Genomic DNA, 20,396 nt, shown 5'->3' with positions numbered 1-20,396 from the left:
CGCAGTAAGGAGACCTGGGTTCACTTCCTGGGTCCTCCCTGCGTGGAGTTTGCATGTTCTCCCCATGTCTGCGTGGGTTTCCTCTCACAGTCCAAAGACATGCAGGTTTAGGTGCATTGGCGATCCTAAATTGTCCCTAGTGTGTGCTTGGTGTGTGTGTGCCCAGCGGTGGGCTGCCACCCTGCCGGGGGATTTGTTCCTGCCTTGCTCCCTGTGCTGGCTGGGATTGGCTCGAGCAGACCCCCATGACCCTGTGTTAGGATATAGCAGGTTGGATAATGACTGACTGATGACTGACCAGTTTATTGAAGTACCCATGTATGGACATTAATTTAACATACATGTCCTTGCGATTTGGGATAAAAATCAGAGTACTCAGAGGAAAACCCATGCAGACGCAGAGAGATTATGCAGACTACACACATGACTGGCCTAGAATTCAAATTCAGAACTTCAGGCAGCAGTGAATGCAAGGCTAGTGCCCCGTCTAAAATATTACATAAACACAAATGAATGACGTTTACACATTCAGGTCATTGCCACTTGCTTGCTATTTAGGACAACTGAAATCTAGTTTCAGCTTTCAGAAGGGAATAGCTGAAAATGGTGTACAGCTGGTTTCATACTTTTTCTTTCTTGCAGGGCTTAACCTGGGTGGTTGGGTATCAATTACATAAAAGCAAATTTAATGCAAAAGCTTTTACTAAAGAGAGCTGTATCTGTCATTGGAATGTGAAATTATTTGCTTTACCGTTAATCTTGTGTAACTTTAAATATATTGTGCTACCTTAACTCCACCGTTACACCGGTACTTTTGATGTGACAAGGCAAGAGACCCTTCAGTAATGCTAATTTTGGGTGAGCGTATTAGCCTTCAAAATGTATGCAGGATTACAGGGTCAATTGCATTTCCTCAATGTGTATAAGTACTGTTAAAAGGCATTTTTTTTATTTTGGGCATTTCAGATTATGTACAGAAATTATTTTAGTATGTTGGAAAATAAATGACATTGGTAACAAAACAATGATTTACACTACTGTAGTTTTCTTCTGACAGTGCTGACGGAAGTTTGCCCTTTCAAACTCCTGCTGGGTTGTTTTAATTTATAATGATGCCCTCTGGATTGCTTACTGGTCCAGCATATTTCCAGAGACTGACAAACTCTGCACTTCAAGCTCACGCTGCGGATATTGACAGGGTTGTCAGTTTAAGCACCACGTATCTGAGCCTACTGAAAAGCCTGGATGAATGTGTGGTACTCTTCTAGTAAATAACCTTCCACATGGTGCATTTGTCTGTACAGTGCCAGTCTGAATAAGAGGATTTTTTAAAAAGTTTAGCAGCATCTTGAGTTTAGACTTTTTTTGGTTGTCAAAGCAAAAACAGGGCCAATGGTGTATGTTTTTTATATAAATGGCCATTCCAAAGCTATATTATTTTAAAGACTGGTCATTTTAAGGCATACTGTATTTAGAATGGAGGTATAGCCTTATATTCCATCCCTGAAATATGATTTACTTAAAAAATAGCTGAGAAACTTCAGGGAAGACACCATTCACATTCATGACAGTGGACAGCAGAAAGACATTGAGATTGCTGATAGGATAATACTGACAAGTGTTCCTCTTGCAGGGAAACATTACTTTACCCTTACAGTAATTTGATCCTGTTTTTCATGCTCTTAACGAACTAAGTAGCAGCACTGACTTGTGGTAGTGTGGCAAATCAGTTCAAACAGTGTAGCATACAAATGCTTCATGGTTAAATAGTTATTGTTCATTTGTATACATAGCATCTAAGTACATACGTTTCATTAAAAACTGCTGTTCTAAGGTGCTAGTCAGCAGTACAAACTCTACCTGTTTTCAGAAATGCAAAACATAAAAGATACTAGAGCAGAGTTAGTGCTAAGAATATTTTTCAGTGGGCACACATTCTCTAAAAATACAAGTTATATTATTTTACAACCATGGAGGACTTTTCAAACTTTTTGCATGAGCGCACCTCAAAGTGGGCGCTGGAAAGTAAAAACAAGCACTTACTTAGAGTTTTAACTTTGTGAATTAAAAACAGAAATGCAACACCTCATATAAAAAGAGTCTCTGGTCCAACAGCTAAAGCAGGAATACTGGAGAATTTGTATCCACGTGACTTGGTTTAGAGAAAATGCTCACGAGCTTGAAATGATTGTGACCACAGTTGACATCAGTGTGTGCAATCCCTATATTAAAATGTTGTTTACAAAATGAAAGAAATTGATGTTAGTCTCCCTGCGTGCCTAATCTTATCCCGTGTTGCCCTATAACTGAAAACATTTAGCAAATTCTTTGTTTATATAATAAAGTCCCTGGCATCTACAGTATCTGTTTGGGTGATTTTATATGAAAAGGGCTTTGACTTACAGCATAAACCTACAATAATATAGCGTGTGTGTGAATAAAAGTAATCTAACCCTATATGTAAAAATAGTTTATATAGATGCCCAGCCATTTAAAACATGAAGATCAATGACATAAGCTTTACTGATTATTCAGTTTTATTTACTCCTCACTACAAAAGGCTAAACTAGGAAACAGCTAAGCTGTAAGAGTTATGGCCAGGCCTGCAAAATATAATGTTCAGCCCACAGTCACAGTAACTGAAGATCTGCTCCACACTCATCTCATAAGCAAATGTAATGAATATGAAGATTGATATATGCTTTAGTGACACAAATCAACAACTATTCCTTACATGGACAGTGTGTGGATTTCATAGGAATCAAAGCACCCCATTGCATTAAAAAATGAAAAGAAAATTATATTCACAGGTTAAACCGCTTGCCTATAATTTTGATACACATTGTACTAAATAGCATTAATTACGTATTTTCACACTTCTGTATTTTTTTCTTCCAGAAGGCGATATCAGCTGGTAAACTCTTTTCTGATTAACCTAAACAATGGCAGAATCGCAAAAGCACTTCTATAGTATTCCTCTGTGTTCAGCATCCTTGCCTGAGTTTCAGCAGGTATCCCACTGATGAAACACAGTTTAGATAATAGATCCAAAAAAATCAAAAGAGAAAAAAGATCTAATTTTTATATGACATTAAATCTGATGAGTACTTACAGTTTATGCAACTGTAACTGTAACGGCTTCAGTGTTGTATTGATACGGAATTCGGCTCTTGAAAGGTCTAATGCTTGTCTTGGGAGTTTACGTGTGAGTCCATGCTGATAGAAAACAGCCAAGCAGTTCCTTTCTCAATGGAACACGACTATGCAATGCCACCTGCTTCCTGGTCAGTATACTGTAAACAACTTAACGTAACAGCAATATTATTAAATCATTTTTTTTGACTAACTGTATGAACTTTTGAGAACAAAGCGATGATAAAAGATCACTAGAAAAATATAGATCAAATATAGTGTTGCAAAATTACAACTGAGTTAATTTGTTTATTATATATTGCAATATAATAACATCTGTAGAAATAAAGTGAGCTAACATTAAATATAAAAATACAGGTTACTTGAAACTGTTAACATAGGAAAACTAACAGACTTGCCTTAGTAATTATAAAAGAATTCCGAACACTGACATTTTGCTGTCTTTGTCCAGTTTTGATGCCTTTGTTATGAACAAAAGTTTTAAAGCAAAACAGCATAAAAATTCCACTTAGGATTCCACAACATCTGATTGGCTGGCTGTCTGTATAATAAATGACTTCACTAACAGCATGTCTGAATTCCTTCTTTTCCCATGCTGTAACCAATTTGGCGATTCCTAGTCCTAGGTGCCCCTCCGTTCAAAGGTTATAAAGTAATCAATGGGTATTTTGGAGGATGTTAAGGATGGAGCTGCCAAGTAAGAGGAAGACCTAAGAGAAGATTTATGGATGTAGTGAGAGAGGACTTGCAGGTGATGGGTGTGACAGACAAAGATGCAGAGGACAGGAAGATATGGAAGATGATGATCCGCTGTGGCAACCCCTAACAGGAGCAGCCGAAGAAAGAAGAAAAAGAAGAAGATAATGCTGGAAATCCAAGAGTTTCATTCTCAACCACTGGTCATCTTCTAAGCTAAGCTCATTCAACAGAATGCCTCCTGAACACTTCTAACAAAAATTGTGAAACTTTTACAACATTTTTTAAACACAAAATGGAGGATATTAGATGTAGCATCATATATCCTTCCAAAATTAATTCTGTTGAACCCCAGCATCTTCTTTTCAGAAAATATTTTTTTTCACTCAACTAGATCTACCTGAACCCCATAGAATCATTTTTCACCCAAATATCCCTCCACTTGTGTCCTTGACCTAATCACAACTGGCTTTTCAGAGAAGTCTTTAATGTGCTAAATGATATTTGGCATAGTTAACTCGATATTAGATAACGGGGGTCTTCCCTGATTATCTAAAGACTGTAGTTGTTAAACTCCTGCTCAAGAAAAATGATCTAAGATCATTTGTCTTTAGACCTATTTTTAGCCTGCCTTTCTTAAGTAAAATTCTAGAAAAAGCAGTTTTTCAGCAGTTAAATGATCACTTAAATGGACATTCTGGACTGTATATGTTTTAGTCAGGTTTTAGAACAAATCATAGTACAGAAACTGCTCTGGTTAAAGTAGTAAATAACTTGTGTGTTAATATGGCCAGGAGGGCATGTATCTGTTCATGTTCTCTTGGACCTGAGTGTAGCTTTTGATGCTATAGACCACAATATTCCATTAAATCAGTTTAGACAAAGGGTGGATCTCTCTGGTAGTATCTTAACCTGGTTTCAGTCTTATTAAACAGATAGAAAATTATTTTTTAGTTGTGGTGATTGTAGTTCTGTGGTCCATGATATTGTATTCGGTGTACCACAGGAGTCTATTTTGGGCCCACTGCTTATTTAATTGTACATGCTTCCAGTAGGCCAGATTATTTAGAAATACAATGTGAGCTACCACAGCTATGTAGTGACATGCAGCTTTACTTATCTATAACACCTAATAATCCTGATGCTCTGGCCTCTCTGATCCAATGTCTTACTTGTATCTCTGAAAGTAGTAACTTTCTCAAGCTAAAAAAATAAAAAAAACATAATTCTTAGTAATTAACAAAAATGAGAGATTTAGAAATAAACTTGATCGCTTAGCATTAAAAAATCAAGGTGGAGGAAATAAATTTAGGTCACTGGCCTAAACGACACATATTACCAGATTACTAGGACTGCATTTTTTCATTTATGGAACATTGCAAAACTTAGACCTCTTATTACCCTGTAGGATGCTGACAAATTAATTCACACTTTTGTTTTTAGTCGACTAAATTACTGTAATGGAAACTCCCAACAGGACTACTTAAGAAAGACAGAAGTTGGTTGCAATTAATTCAGAATGCAGCAGCAAGAATCTTAACCAGAAAAAGAAATTCTGAGCTCTCGCTATTTTTAGCATCAATATATTGGTTAAAAATTCCTTTAGAATTGATTTTAAAGTGCTACTAATGGGTATGTAAAGCTCTAAATAATTTTGCCTTTTCCTAAATTTTGGAGTACCTGTCTCACTACAATCAAAGTCATAACCTTAGATCTTCTAATAGAGGTCTGCTTATTACTTCAAAAGCTAACCATAAAAGAAGTGGTTAGGTCGCCTTTTGCTGTTATGCACCAAAAATCTGTAATAATCTATCAAAAGAGATATACCATGCTGTTGAACATTTTTAAAAATTCCTTAAAACCAACTCTTTTAATTTGGCTTTTTTGTAGCTACATTTTACTTGTGCTCCTTATAGAATATATGTGTACAGAATTATCATATTCTTCAGGGTTTTGCAATCATTACAAACCTCTGCTTTCTTTTCTGGTTTCTCTGTGGTGAAATATTGTGCCACCACCACCTGATTAAGGCACCACCTTTGATGCTCGAATAAAGGTGGGTGCCCCAGGTGTTTATGAGACCCAAAGAGTCAAATCCCCTGAGACCAAGCCTGGGAACACTGAGGAATGACTTAAGGACATCTATGTTAGGTAGAATGACCAGTGGGGGCAAATGGGGACAAATGGGGAGGGTAGCAGAGAAGGACATGGCAACCAACTTTGCGAATTTGATGCCAAGAAAATTCTATGGATACGCTCTCGAACGTTTCAGATATGGTGCCTAAAGGTAGGACCCCCAGGCCGGTGGATACCCAAAAAGCTACTGGAGAAGAGCAAAGGCCGGACACTAGTAACCGCGGAAATTATGACACGCCTGGGGGAAATTCCCCGGGAAGCCCAGGTGCTAATGCAGTCAGCGGTGAACGGAACAGCCTGAGCTTTAAAAAAACGCTTAAAATTGCCACTTGAAATGTGCAAAGTATGAACCAAGGAATATTAGATGTTGTAAAAAGCGAAATGGACAGGCTCCAAATCAATATCCTCGGAATCACCGAATTACGCTGAACTGGCAGTGGTCATTTTCAATTGGACGGATTTCACCGTTTATTATTCTGGTCACGATAACGTCAGAAAGAATGGAGTAGCGAGCTGTAGAAAGTTACAAAATAACTAGCGAACGCATAATGACCATCTGCCTGCATGGAAAGCCAAAGAACATCACGATTTTGCTGGTATATGCTCCTACAACGGATGCATCAGAAGAAGAACTTGAGCGGTTTTACTCTGAAGTACAAAAAGCTGTTGATGAAACACCAAAGAAGGACGTCACCTACATTTTGGGCGACTTCAATGCAGTAGGCAAGCAAGCAGAAGCTGACATTGTTGGCAGTTTTGGACTAGGCAAGAGGAATGAACGCCTAATTCAGTTCTTCCAGGAAAACCGATTAATAATCACAAACACATGCAGCCAAAGCGTCGGCTATACACATGGAAATCACCTAACGGATTGCATCGAAACCAAATTGATTATGTGCTTTGCAGTCAGCATTGGAGAAGCTCCATAGTTGCCGTGAAAACTTGTGCACACTGTGGCTCAGACCACGAACTGCTAGTCGCAAAAATCCGGATGAGACTTTGTGGCATCAGAAAACACGCACCACCAAAAAAATTCGATATGTCGAAAATACCAGCATCATATGCCATCGAGGTAAAAAATCGCTTTGAATTACTTGATGCGGCGGAGAAACCACCAGAAGAATTATGGGAAGATATCAAATCAACAATCACGGAAATAGCGAAGAGGTACGTGCCAAATAAGAAGCCAGAAAAGAAAGGCAAATGGTTAACGGAGGAAACTCTCAGGATTGCCCATCAAAGGAGAACGGCAAAAGCTGCAGGAGACAGAGATAAGGGGAGGAGGCTGAACGTAGAATTTCAAAGAGCTGCCAGGAAAGACAACGAAGCGTACTGGAATGAGAGCTTCAAAAGCTTGAGGAGAATTGCTTGAAAGGTCACACGAGGTATCTATTCGCTCAGGTGAAGAACATCCGAATGCCTTTCTCCGCTCATAAAGGAACAATCAAAAACAAGGACGGAAGTGATGCATACGACCAGCAAGGTATAAGGCACAGGTGGAAAGAATACACTGAAGAGCTGTACGCATGCAAAAATGAATCCGGGACTTTGCAGAACGATGACGCGCTGGAATTAGAACCACCGATTTAGGAAGCGGAAGTTGCATGGGCCATCAAGCAGCTTGCTAAGAACAAAGTTCCGGGAATAGATAACATCCCAGTGGAATTATTGCGCTCTGTACCATCGGCAGTCATCACGACCCTGTGTCAAAAGATCTGGGAATCCAGCAAATGGCCAAGGAACTGGAAAAGATCCATATTTATCCCGTTACCGAAAAAAGGTGAAACCCGAGATTGCTCGAATTATCGCACAATCGCTCTGATCCCGCATGCAAGCAAAGTGCTCCTAAAGATCATACAGGAGTGACTGAGGTCAACAATTGAGACAGAATTGCCCGATGTACAAGCAGGTTTCAGGCGGGGACCCAGCACTCGCGACCACATCACAAACCTGCGTTGGATCATTGAAAAATGTCGGGAATATCAAAAGAAGATCTATCTGTGCTTCATAGACTATATGAAGGCATTTGATTGCGTTGACCATATGAAACTGTGGAAAGCCTTAGAAGAGTTAGGTGTACCACCGCATCTGGTTAAGTTGATCAGATCATTATATTCCGAGCAGGAAGCCACAGTTCGGACACAATGCAGAGACACTGAATGGTTCCACTGTAGAAAAGGAGTGCAACAAGGTTGCATCCTCTCCCCCTTTCTGTTTAATCTGTATGCGGAAGTCATCATGCCCAGAGGGGATTGGGCAGTCTAATGGTCTGGAATCCCTACAGATTTTATTTTTTTCTCCAGCCGTCTGGAGTTTTTTTTTTTTTTTCTGTCCACCCTGGCCTTCTATGTTAATTAATGTTGACTTATTTTATTTTCTTACTGTGTCTTTTATTTTTCTATTCTTCATTATGCAAAGCACTTTGAGCTACTTTTTGTATGAAAATGTACTATATAAATAAATGTTGTTGTTGTTGTTATCACTCGGAAGGCAGGACTGGAGGAGTCAGAAATTGGAGTAAAAATCGGCGGAAGAAACATCAATAATCGCCGATACGCTGAAGACACTACTTTGTTGGCTGAAACTAAAAAGGGACTTGAGGATTTGATAATGAAAATCAAGCACGAAAGCGAAAAAATGGGTTTGCAATTGAACTTAAAAAAGACGAAAATGATGACTGCAGTCAACAACATCGAAATAAAAATCGGCGATGAAGAAATAGAATGTGTTCAGGAATTTACTTTCCTAGGCTCAAGCATCGACCGGGGCAGAGAACTTTGCTCAGAGGTAAAAAGAAGGATAGCGCTCGGCCAAAGTACAATGTGTGACAGATAGGGGGCGCTATCGCTCCATTGAACCCCTGTCCACGACTCCAGACACTAGATAAAAGTCCAAATGCTGACTTTATTAAATTTCCACAGTGCACAAAGCACACTCTCCACCACTAAACTCATAAATCACAATACTACAAACAATAAACCAATCCTGCAGCTCCCAGATGCGTTGCCACCCTTCCACCCAGCTCAGCTCGCCGTCTGGGAGCTCCCGTTGTCCTTTTATATTCCCTGACCCAGGAGTGTTCCAATCCCCAGTCCATGTGACTTTCAATCCCTTCCGGGTCAGGTACAAGTCCTTTTCTTCACCCCGGAAGCCTGTCATTCCCCTTATTCATGTGTGCTTCCGGGGCGTAGGGAAAATATCCTTTGTTCCTTCCTGCAGCGTCTCCTAGTGGCCCCCACAGTATTCAGCAGGGCTGCGTATAAAAACTACATTGTCCATGATGCCCTGCTGGTCTTCTGGGGATCTCCATACTGCAAGGAAGGCTCCACCTGGCGGCTTGGGGGTAGTGGCGGGGATAAACATGGAAAAAATTTGGAAAAGCAGAGATATCAGCCTTGCCACTAAATGCAGGCTAGTCCGTGCAATTGTTTTTCCAATAACCATAAATGGATGTGAAAGTTGGACCCTGAAAAAAGCCGACAGAAGGAAGATAGACAGTTTTGAACTTTGGTGCTGGAGAAAGCTACTCTGCATTCCATGGATAGCAAGAGTAAGGAACAAAGAAGTGCTAGAGCGCATAAAGCCGGACATCTCGTTAGATGGGAAAATCACTAGACTCAAACTGACCTATTTTGGCCATATAATGTGATCAAATTCTCTAGAAAAATCGGTCATGCTAGGGATGGTAAGCAGCAAAAGAAGACCCGGTCGCCAGCAGACTCGATGGCTTAACACCATCAAAGCAGACACGGGCATGAGCATAAGACAGCTCAAAGAACCTGTGCAAGATCGAAAAGCGTGGAGAGAGCTAGCTTACAGAATCGCCGAAGGTCGGAAACGACTGAATGGATGACACACACACTGGTCTTTTGGCCTTTGAACTCCTGTAGATTTTGTTACTTTCTCCAGCTTAAATTTCTTCTTTTTGGCCATCTGACCTTATCATCATACTGATCTTTAGAGACTTATAATACAATATTATACATAAGGACTATACTTTGTTTTACTAATTATATAATTATGCCATATAAACTTGCATTGATTTACTTTTTATTATTCTTGCCTAATTTAATTTGTTTTTCTTCTGATTATTTTATAAGATCTTAAAGGACTTTCAAGCAACATTCTGTGTATGAAAATGTGATATAGAAATACATGTTGTTGTTGTTTTTGTTTATTGAACAAAAATCTACACAGGAATGACTTAAAAACAACAATGTTAATATCCTGAAATGGCCAGAGTCCAGATCTTAATCCAAGTGAGAAATGGTGGCTGGATTCCAAAAAAGGCTATCCACTTACAATTCTGACAAAGCTTGAGGAGTTTTGAAAAGGGGGATGGAGAAAATGGGCAGTGGCCAGATGTGCAAAGCTGATGAGCAGACTTATGCACATAATCTGAAGGCTCTCCTGGCTGCCAAGGGTGCAGCTACTAAATACTGACTTGAAGGGGGTGAATACTTATGTGATCAAGTAGCTGCGTTACCTGGCATCACCCGTAAAATTTTTCTCAGACAATGGTGTTTTCTTACCATGGGCTAATAATATCGGCAGAGTGTTGTAGTGTTTAAGGCTTTGGACCTACGCCTTCAAATCCTGAGGTTGTGCGTTCATATCCTGCTACTGACACTGCCTGACCATGAGCAAGTCACTTCAAATGCCTCTGCTCCAATTTGAAAAACAAAGGAAATGACCAATAGTATCTCAATTGTTACAAGTCACCTTGAATAAAGGCATTGGTCAAATATTAAGTAATAATAGTAATATTAGGTCACTGGAGCTGCTTACGCTTGAACATGCTATACACAATTGTCAATGAGTAAAATATTCCTCTGTTAGATCAATATCTACTTTTTTCTGCTTTTCTCAATCACTTGCCCTTTGATGATGGTCATTGCAAAACACAATTTTACAGAAAAGTGTATTCTTTTGAATTTAAATGGAGTTTCAATAATGTGAAATTGGAATTTATATTATCATTATTACTGTAGAGATTTATCATTTTCATTTGTTTACTACATTCACTCAAGTACAATATTTAATTTTGAGTTTTTCATCAGTTGTATGTAGTTCCCGTTTAAAATCTGCAGATGTGAATGTATATGCAAAGCAGCCCTTGGAGTGGATATACAGTATATAAGTGCTGATACCCCATATGTTGGGGGGAAGGACGCCTCTCTTTTGGAGTTTGCAGTGCCAAGCCAGAAGTCTACATGACCATCATCATCAGGGGCCTCATGTATAAACGGTGCGTACGCACAGAAATGTTGCATAAGAACTTTTCCACGTTCCAATCGCGATGTATAAAACCTACACTTGGTGTAAAGCCACGCACTTTTCCACGGTACCTCATGCCTTGTCGTACGCAAGTTCTCCGCTCGGTTTTGCAAACTGGCGGCACCCAGCGTCAAAGCAATGCTACTGTTCTTGTGTGATTACTCATTATTTTCATGACGCGGCTTTATAAATACACAGAAACTAACCGCATATTGTTTATTAGTGTAATGCATCTGATTGTAATTAACTCGTAACAATATAATGGTAGAGGGAACAGCCATAGTATTCCAAATACCATAACTGCTTTAGCGTTGTTACTCTCACTTTTCTTCTTCTTCTTCTTCTTCTTCTTCTTTCAGCTCCTCCTGTTAGGAGTTGCCACAGCGGATCATCTTTTTCCATATTACTCTCACTGCACGACTCGGAGTATTTATATCACTGTATCTGAGTGTGAATCACAGCAGCAGCTGATCGGAAAGAGAATTATCGGTATACAGCTTTAAGGACACGCTACCTCAGCCACTGCAAAATGTTTTAAAGCCTTTCCTGTACGGACCTCGCGGTTCAGAAACAGTTTAATCCCAAGAACTTTAAATGCACTCAATCAATTGCTCCTTGTAGAACTGTTTGTACTTATAAGTACAATCACCCCACTGTAAACTTGCACTACAGTTATAATATCTCACAACCTGGGCCACTCTATAAAGCGTATTTACATATGATGACGATATCATTTTAAGGTGAAATGCAGCAAAATATGTTTGTTAAATTATACACATAAAACTTTAACTTCATTTAAATAATCTATATTCTTCACTGGGAGTGTCGTGAAGGATAGAATAATTAAACATGTACTACGAAGATATTTCAATGTTCTTTAAGCGTTTTGAAGAATCGAGGCTAAGCTTACAGATAGCTTAACTTCTATTACAGAGCAGATTGTGTGGCGATCGGTTACTTGGGGAAAGAAAAGCAAGGACTCTTGGGCGTACGCCAATATATATTGAATATAAAACAGAAAGAAAATAACAACACAGCTAAAAGCGAGACAAATTTCGACAAAAGATAAATGCTTGTCATGAGCACGAGGCTCATGAAACACATGTTTAATAATGTGCTTTAGCTCCTATCATCATGAAAATGACATCACGTATACATCTCAGTATTTTAGTTATTCAGAGAGCTGTAATATCACAAATGTAATGGACTCTGTGTCCAGTTGGAGGAAGAGAGCCAGTTTAAGAAGCAAGTAGTGATTCACACACATAGAGCACATACAGTAGAAGATCAAATACAAAACAAAGCATTTAACGTGCTACTTTAATTACGATGTAATTTTGAGAAACTGGTTAATTAAACGATTTTAAGATGAAGTTTATAATGTTCTACTAAATGACAAAATAAACTACGTGATTAAAGTGGAAAATTCGAGATTAAAGTTGACATTTCGTGCTTTTTTGTGCCTTTTTCTCTGTACCCTAATAAGCTTTCATATGACACTCAGACAGTGGGCTTACAACTCTTCTTTTCACGGCAACTTTGATATGTGACTTCTTTTTTATTTCCGGCACTGTGCGATTTTGTGAATGTGAGCTTTCAAGTTTCTCCAACACGCTATGTCACTCGATCAACTTCATTTTGTTGATTATACCACGGTTTATTTGAACAAATAGTATGTTTTTCCTTTGCCTCCACTTGGTATTCGCTGAAATTCTTATATTTTCCCCCGTGCTTTTCCCATTGTCTTTTCACAGAAGGCTGCGCTTAAGGGCGATTTATATTGATTTGCATATTCAAATAGGCGTAATTCTGGGAGGATTTGGGCGTTACAAAATGCGCGTGCACGAGCGTTAGTTTTCACGCTGATCGGGATTTATGTAGCGAAGAGCGTGGAAGTTAGATACGCACAGATTCCTGCATCTGGATTTTTCTGTGCGTAAACACATTTCGGCTTTTGTGCTTACGCCATGTTATAGTGCGAGTTCTACGCACGGCGTTATACATGAGGCCCCAGGTCCTTCCATGAAAACCCTAAATACAAAGAGAACTGTTTGATTTATGTTAGGTAGATTACCCAGAGGGGACTGGGAGGTCTTGTGGCCTGGAACCCCTACAGATTTTATTTTTTTTTCTCCAGCCTTTGGAGTTTTTTTTTTGTTTTTTCTGTCCACCCTGGCCATCGGGCCTTACTTATTCTATGTTAATTAATGTTGACTTATGTTTATTTTTTATTGTGTCTTCTATTTTTCTATTCATTTTGTAAAGCACTTTGAGCTACATTTTTTTTGTATGAATATGTGCTATATAAATAAATGTTGATTGATTGATTGATTGATGATCGAAGAATGGGGATGTTCTTTCTTTCATGTTTTAAGTGCTGCAATGTAGTTTTCAGAGTCGCCACCAGGGGCTGGAGGTCAGCCGAGCAGAATGGATAAGACAAGAGCTGGTATGCACCTGCTAGTGCTGGCAGTCAGCAGCAAACAACAGTGCCTTCTAACTGTTGAGCTTTGCATCTTCCTTGAGCTTCGACAAACTTTCTTTTTCCATTTCATAACATGATCGTGTTAATTACCCGGGACAGCTCTCTGATTTCAGTTTTCAGTCCACCCCATTGGTTCCTGGTGCTACAGTATTCACATGTTTGTCAGTTGGTTCTGCTCTGTCCATCGTTTGCATAAATCACACTATCAGAGTAGCGCAGAGCATGTAAATTAGCATATTATTAATACATATTGACAAAAAAATCAGTTGTCGTCTAATTTCTTTTTTCTATAACATCACTAAATTTCACTCAAATCCATCAAAGCATTTTTGAGATATTTGGTTATTTATCACCCTTAAATGTTGATGTATCGGCCTTTCTTAGTGGATGCCTACTGGCCTAGATGCACTGTCCTGTCATCTTTTTAACTAATCGGAAAAGTGTGTTTGCTGATGAGTGAGTGATTGAATGAGTCAGTCAACTGTGCTTTATATACTGCATATATATATATATAGTGACCAGCAGGGGGCATGCCAGCTCCCCAACACCTGACACATCAGACACAAATTCAGCACACACAATGCTATTATTAAAGTGTGGGAAATGCTTTCCTTTTTGTTTCCCACCTACAGTACAGAAAAAAGCACAAGTACAGTACTAAGCACAGTAGGTCCATGATATACACTAATAAACACAGTACAAAGCACTTTATCTCCTCTCTCTCTTTAGTCTCTCCTGCCTCCACTCCTCCTCAGTCAATCGTTGTCCTCTCCCTCCCAGCTCTATCTCTCTGAATGGCGTGAGGCAGCTCCTTTTAAAGAGCACCCGGAAATTCCCCAGGTGTCCCATGCTCTCATTCCAGCAGCACTTCTAAGAAAGGCTCCACCATTCCCCATGTGCCCCCTGGTGTTGGCCACTGGTCCCAAAAGGATTAAGCTTCCATGCTCAAAACCCATGGCACCATAGCAAGCCTAGGGGACAACCCTCTGTCATCCCGGGTGAGGTACTGCCCCATGCAAGCTCTTTGCTCTATTCCCCATTCCTTCCCTTATGAAGGCATCCTGGTTGGCTAGAAGTCCTGGCTGTCTGTTAAAAAAAATATATATATATATAGACTAATTTAGACCAATTTGCTGAGATCTGATTTTACTTTGACATTATTAACATACTAAATTCACTGATTATAAAGCAATAATATGTGAAAATGTCCAAGGGATGATTTTTTTTTATAGGCACTGCATTTGCACCCCTGAGAGAAATCTAGAAAGTAGAAAAAGAAACAATATAGTGGCACAAAAGAGACAAAAGAATAATAAAATATTATTAGTAATACAAAATAATAATAATAATCTGAAACAGACACAAATGCAGAAGGAATGAGTTCTAGTCAGGCACCAAATGTTAACAGATCTTGTCCATAACTAACCCATATAGTGTTTGCCATCTCATGCACCATTACTCTGAATTTTCATGACAATTTTCTCTGTGGTGAAAATATTACATCTTGTTGCTGAAGCTAGTCCATTTCTTGGAGCATCTTTGACAAACATTCTGCCATAACGGAACATAACAGAACCGTGATTGTGGTATGTGAAGGAGACTGGCATTGAGTATGTTAGAAAAAACATTCCCAGGGTGTGTTTTTCTTTAGCATTAGAAATTCAAAGACAGCACAATACCTGATTCTACAGTTTTGGCATCCAAGTTGATTTGCAATCAACTCTCCAGAGGATTATTTTCTCCAGGGATAATTCTGACTGAAGGTTTTGTTTTCCTCTCTTCCAATGCCAACTGGCCATAATTTAACAATTAATGAACAGATAGTTCTGGCCTCCATTTATGTTTAATCAATGTCAAACTATGTTTCTGTCTTTATGTACTAATAATGTAATTAGTAAACTTGGAATTGCATTTTACCTGAGAACTTATCACAGCGAAGCACACTCTACAAAAATAAACTGAATTGAATTGAAGTGAAGTGAACTTGGTTCTGAAAAAGGGTTCTTGCTTATAACATTTTGATCACCCCTTATAAATACCTTCAGTCTCAAATCTGCTTAAATCCAGTTCTTGGTTAAAGGGACCCCTCCTGCTGTGCCATCACCTATTGGAGACAATTAAAAAGAATTAGTATATTCTACAGAGAATACCACAGTCATTTAAAGCTGACTCAAACTCAAACCATCCTTGTATTGTATTATTCTGAAAAGGAGCACAGCTTCAGCAATATACAGTGCATCCAGAAAGTATTCACAGCGTGTCACTTTTTCCACATTTTGTTATGTTACAGCCTTATTCCAAAATGGATTAAATTCATTTTTTCCCTCAGAATTCTACACACAACACCCCATAATGACAACGTGAAAAAGGTTTACTTGAGGTTATTGCAAATTTATTAAAAATAAAAAAAACTGAGAAAGTACATGTACAAAAGTATTCACAGCATTTGCCATGAAGCTCAAAATTGAGCTCAGGTGCATCCTGTTTCCCCTGATCATCCTTGAGATGTTTCTGCAGCTTAATTGGAGTCCACCTGTGGTAAATTCAGTTGATTGGACATGATTTGGAAAGGCACACGCCTGTCTATATAAGGTCCCACAGCTGACAGTTCATGTCAGAGCACAAACCAAGCATGAAGTCAAAGGAATTGTCTGTAGACCTCCGAGACAGGATTGTCTCGAGGCACAAATCTGGGGAAGGTTACAGAAAAATATCTGCTGCTTTGAAGGTCCCAATGAGCACAGTGGCCTCCATCATCTGTAAGTGGAAGAAGTTCGAAACCACCAGGACTCTTCCTAGAGCTGGCTGGCCATCTAAACTGAGCGATCGGGGGAGAAGGGCCTTAGTCAGGGAGGTGACCAAGAACCCGATGGTCACTCTGTTAGAGCTCCAGAGGTCCTCTGTGGAGAGAGAAGAACCTTCCAGAAGGACAACCATCTCTGTAGCAATCCACCAATCAGGCCTGTATGGTACAGTGGCCAGACGAAAGCCACTCCTTACTAAAAGGCACATGGCAGCCCGCCTGGAGTTTGCCAAAAGGCACCTGAAGGACTCTCAGACCATGAGAAACAAAATTCTCTGGTCTGATGAGACAAAGATTGAACTCTTTGGTGTGAATGCCAGGCGTCACGTTTGGAGGAAACCAGGCACCGCTCATCACCAGGCCAATACCATCCCTACAGTGAAGCATGGTGGTGGCAGCATGAAGCTGTGGGGATGTTTCTCAGCGGCAGGAACTGGGAGACTAGTCAGGATAAAGGGAAAGATGACTGCAGCAATGTACAGAGACATCCTGGATGAAAACCTGCTCCAGAGCGCTCTTGACCTCAGACTGGGGCGACGGTTTATCTTTCAGCAGGACAACGACCCTAAGCACACAGCCAAGATATCAAAGGAGTGGCTTCAGGACAACTCTGTGAATGTCCTTGAGTGGCCCAGGGCCCAGACTTAAATCCGATTGAACATCTCTGGAGAGATCTTAAAATGGCTGTGCACCGACGCTTCCCATCCAACCTGATGGAGCTTGAGAGGTGCTGCAAAGAGGAATGGGTGAAACTGGCCAAGGATAGGTGTGCCAAGCTTGTGGCATCATATTCAAAAAGACTTGAGGCTGTAATTGCTGCCAAAGGTGCATCGACAAAGTATTGAGCAAAGGCTGTGAATACTTATGTACATGTGATTTCTCAGTTTATTTATTTTTAATAAATTTGCAAAAATCTCAAGTAAACCTTTTTCACGTTGTCATTATGGGGTGTTGTGTGTAGAATTCTGAGCAAAAAAATGAATTTAATCCAATAAGGCTATAACATAACAAAATGTGGAAAAAGTGATGCGCTGTGAATACTTTCCAGATGCACTGTAGGACTTTAAATTCAAAGCGAGTAAACATTTCCTGTTGCTTGAAAACTTTCACTTTATTCTGAGATTTTACATGTGAGGGCCCACACAGAATGTTAGCAGGATATTTTCAGGTGATACAGTGCCAAGGCAAACAAACAAAAAGTGGAATTGATTCCCTCTTTTGATTTGACAGAATGCTTGTCATCTGCTGATGCATCCTGACACCCTTCCAGCTCATTCATAAGCAGTCTTTTGTACGCTGACAAGACACCACAGGACTCCATGCAGCAAGTGAAAAGTATAATTTCTCTGTTTGTTTGTGAGCTTTCTTTTGACAGTCTGCAGCTTAAGCACAGCCACAGATAATGTGCAATAAAAAAATGTATCTTTGAATCCAAAGTACTTTACCAGGCAGTTTGTTTAGGCGATGAACAACCCCCTTAATTTGAACCATTACAAAAACACAGAGTGCCACTGTGACTTTACAGTTAGCACTCTTGGTGTTATCAAGTTGAATTTAGCTTCTTCCAAAACTGTTGCTGCCTTGCAAACAGCCCACCTCCACCAATAGCACTGTATTAATGCTAACATTAATGTGCTTATTTAAAGCTACTGCTGTATATTCTGATGTACAAGTAAAGAAGTTTTGTTAATGACAAAACTGTAAAATCACGTAGAACTGGACTTCATTCACAGATGCATTAGGTGAGCAAAAGGACTTCTGTCTAGTATTGTGCATCCGGCCTTTGTGAAAGCTCTTGTCAAGCTCCTATGAAGCTCCTGTTTTGATTTTTTTTGTGATCTCTAATTTTCTGCCTAGCTTTGATTTTGCTTTAACGTTTTTGATTCCTTTATTTGTTCCAATTTATCATTGGTTTGTTACTTTTTTTGTTTGTTTGGTGCTTCTAGGAAACCATTGCTTTAATGACGATTTTTTTTGGGCAATGGACTTATTAATTCTAATTGATTTTTATTCACATTATGCCTGTTTTTCTATAATATCGACCTATTTTGCATCTCTAGATAGGTTTGCGCTTCCAGTCACACTTGACAGGTTGGCTTACAATGCTGCAGTCCTACTGGCGCTCAGTTTTTCCTGCAGAGAAGTAAGCGCTAAGGGACTTGGTGGCATGTCCTCCCACTTCTGCGGACATTTGTGGTCAGCGTTCTTCAGCCAAGAAGATTAAGAATGTATGGGTTTGTTTCACAATGTTATTGTGGAGAAATTAAACATTATAGTGTGGTACGGCATTACAATAAAATTAACTTTTATACCGCAGCGGTCTTGTGGTGGTGTGTCCTGATCTGCACTGCAAAAAATACATATGCAAAAACTAGAATAAAATGCAGACACGAATTGTTTTGCTTTTATTTAGTAAAAAAAAAATCCTACAATGGGGTAAACAAAATTTACCTGAGAAGATTTCTTACAATAAGCTAATAATGTTAAATACATATTTCTTAATATTTAATAAATCTTATAATAAGGAAAACAAGATTAAAAACCTTGATATAAAAGCTTACTTTTTTTTTTTTGCAGTATAATATTTTTTTCAATTGTTCATTTACCTCAAAAAATCAGCAAGTTATCATTTTGTATATCTGTGAGGCCAATTGATTCAATTGTTACAATTATTTTTATTAAAACCTTGTTTTTGGTAACATTAAGCACAAAATAGTTCTCACGCAGCACTATTTTGTTTTATTTTTGGCTGCCAAGCTATTGTTAAGTTGGGCAACTGGGAATAAGCGATGCATGACGCCATTACAGTGATGCTATGAAGATCAGTGTCACACACTTCTTGGTCATCCAAGTTTACGGATATTCACGATTTTCTGGTTATGCTTCTCTTCGTTCTTCATCTTTCATTTTCCATGTGGTTAAGTGAAACTCTTCTGGCTTCTAACCCTCTTATTTTTATTATATGAAGGAAAATCATAAAGCGTGTTTCACTCTCTCTGCCCAAAGAAATCTCTCAACGGTGCGTTGTTCAACAATGGTGCACACGCAGTGGAGCATTCAAGTTAATTTGACCTTGGCTTCAACTACACTAACAGCGCTACGCTATGCATGTTTGGACTACCCATAAATCACTGGGAACATGTTGCATTGCATGATCTTCTGTCCATTGCAGTTACAACATAATTTTTGAATCTTTGCCTTTACTTTTTGAGTTAGCCTTATTAATAATACATTTTTTTGTTGAAAAAAAAATTATTTAAAACTTTGGTAACAAAATTGGCTAGTTTTCTGACTTTTTTCCATTTACTGGTTCTCGTAAAAAAAAAAAAAAAGTACCATTATCATCCAAGTGCAGTCATTATATGATTTGGGGTCACCACACACCTCCAGGAGGTGAGTTTCACAGCTTAGCCACTGTCTTTATAGAATTTGCACATTCTCACTTTGTTCATGTGAGTTTTTCTCCTGGTACTCCAGTTTTTCACCTAAAGTCAAACATATTAGATTGATTTATAACTCTGAATTAGCCCTTTGGCTCTGCAAAGGACCTGCCATTCTTTCCAAGACTGTTTTATACTTTTTAAAAACCCATTCATTGATTTATTGAACATACCTAACCAAATTTTGTGTCGCAGCAGAACATATTGGATAAAGAGCATTATGTCTTTGGCAGGATACCCAGAGAAAACATAGGCAGCCACTGGAAGTACAGTGAATTCAAAATAAAGCCATCATAGCCTGAGGCAGCAGTGTTAACAACTGCACCATTACGCTGTCCAACAGATAGTGGCCATTCTCACATATGAAGCTGTCCCCCAAAATATTATGAACTGGTCTTGTTTTACA

General features: G+C 39.1%; 1 pseudogene; it reads left to right on the top strand.

The window, feature by feature from the left end:
• Window positions 1-6,324: 6,324 nt before the first annotated feature.
• On the top strand, window positions 6,325-7,357 carry LOC120532026 (annotated as a pseudogene).
• Window positions 7,358-20,396: the final 13,039 nt, after the last annotated feature.

The sequence above is a fragment of the Polypterus senegalus genome, chromosome 7 (assembly GCF_016835505.1).
Source record: "Polypterus senegalus isolate Bchr_013 chromosome 7, ASM1683550v1, whole genome shotgun sequence".
Classification (NCBI taxonomy): Eukaryota; Metazoa; Chordata; class Cladistia; order Polypteriformes; family Polypteridae; genus Polypterus; species Polypterus senegalus.
This window is presented reverse-complemented; position numbering and strand designations above follow the sequence as displayed.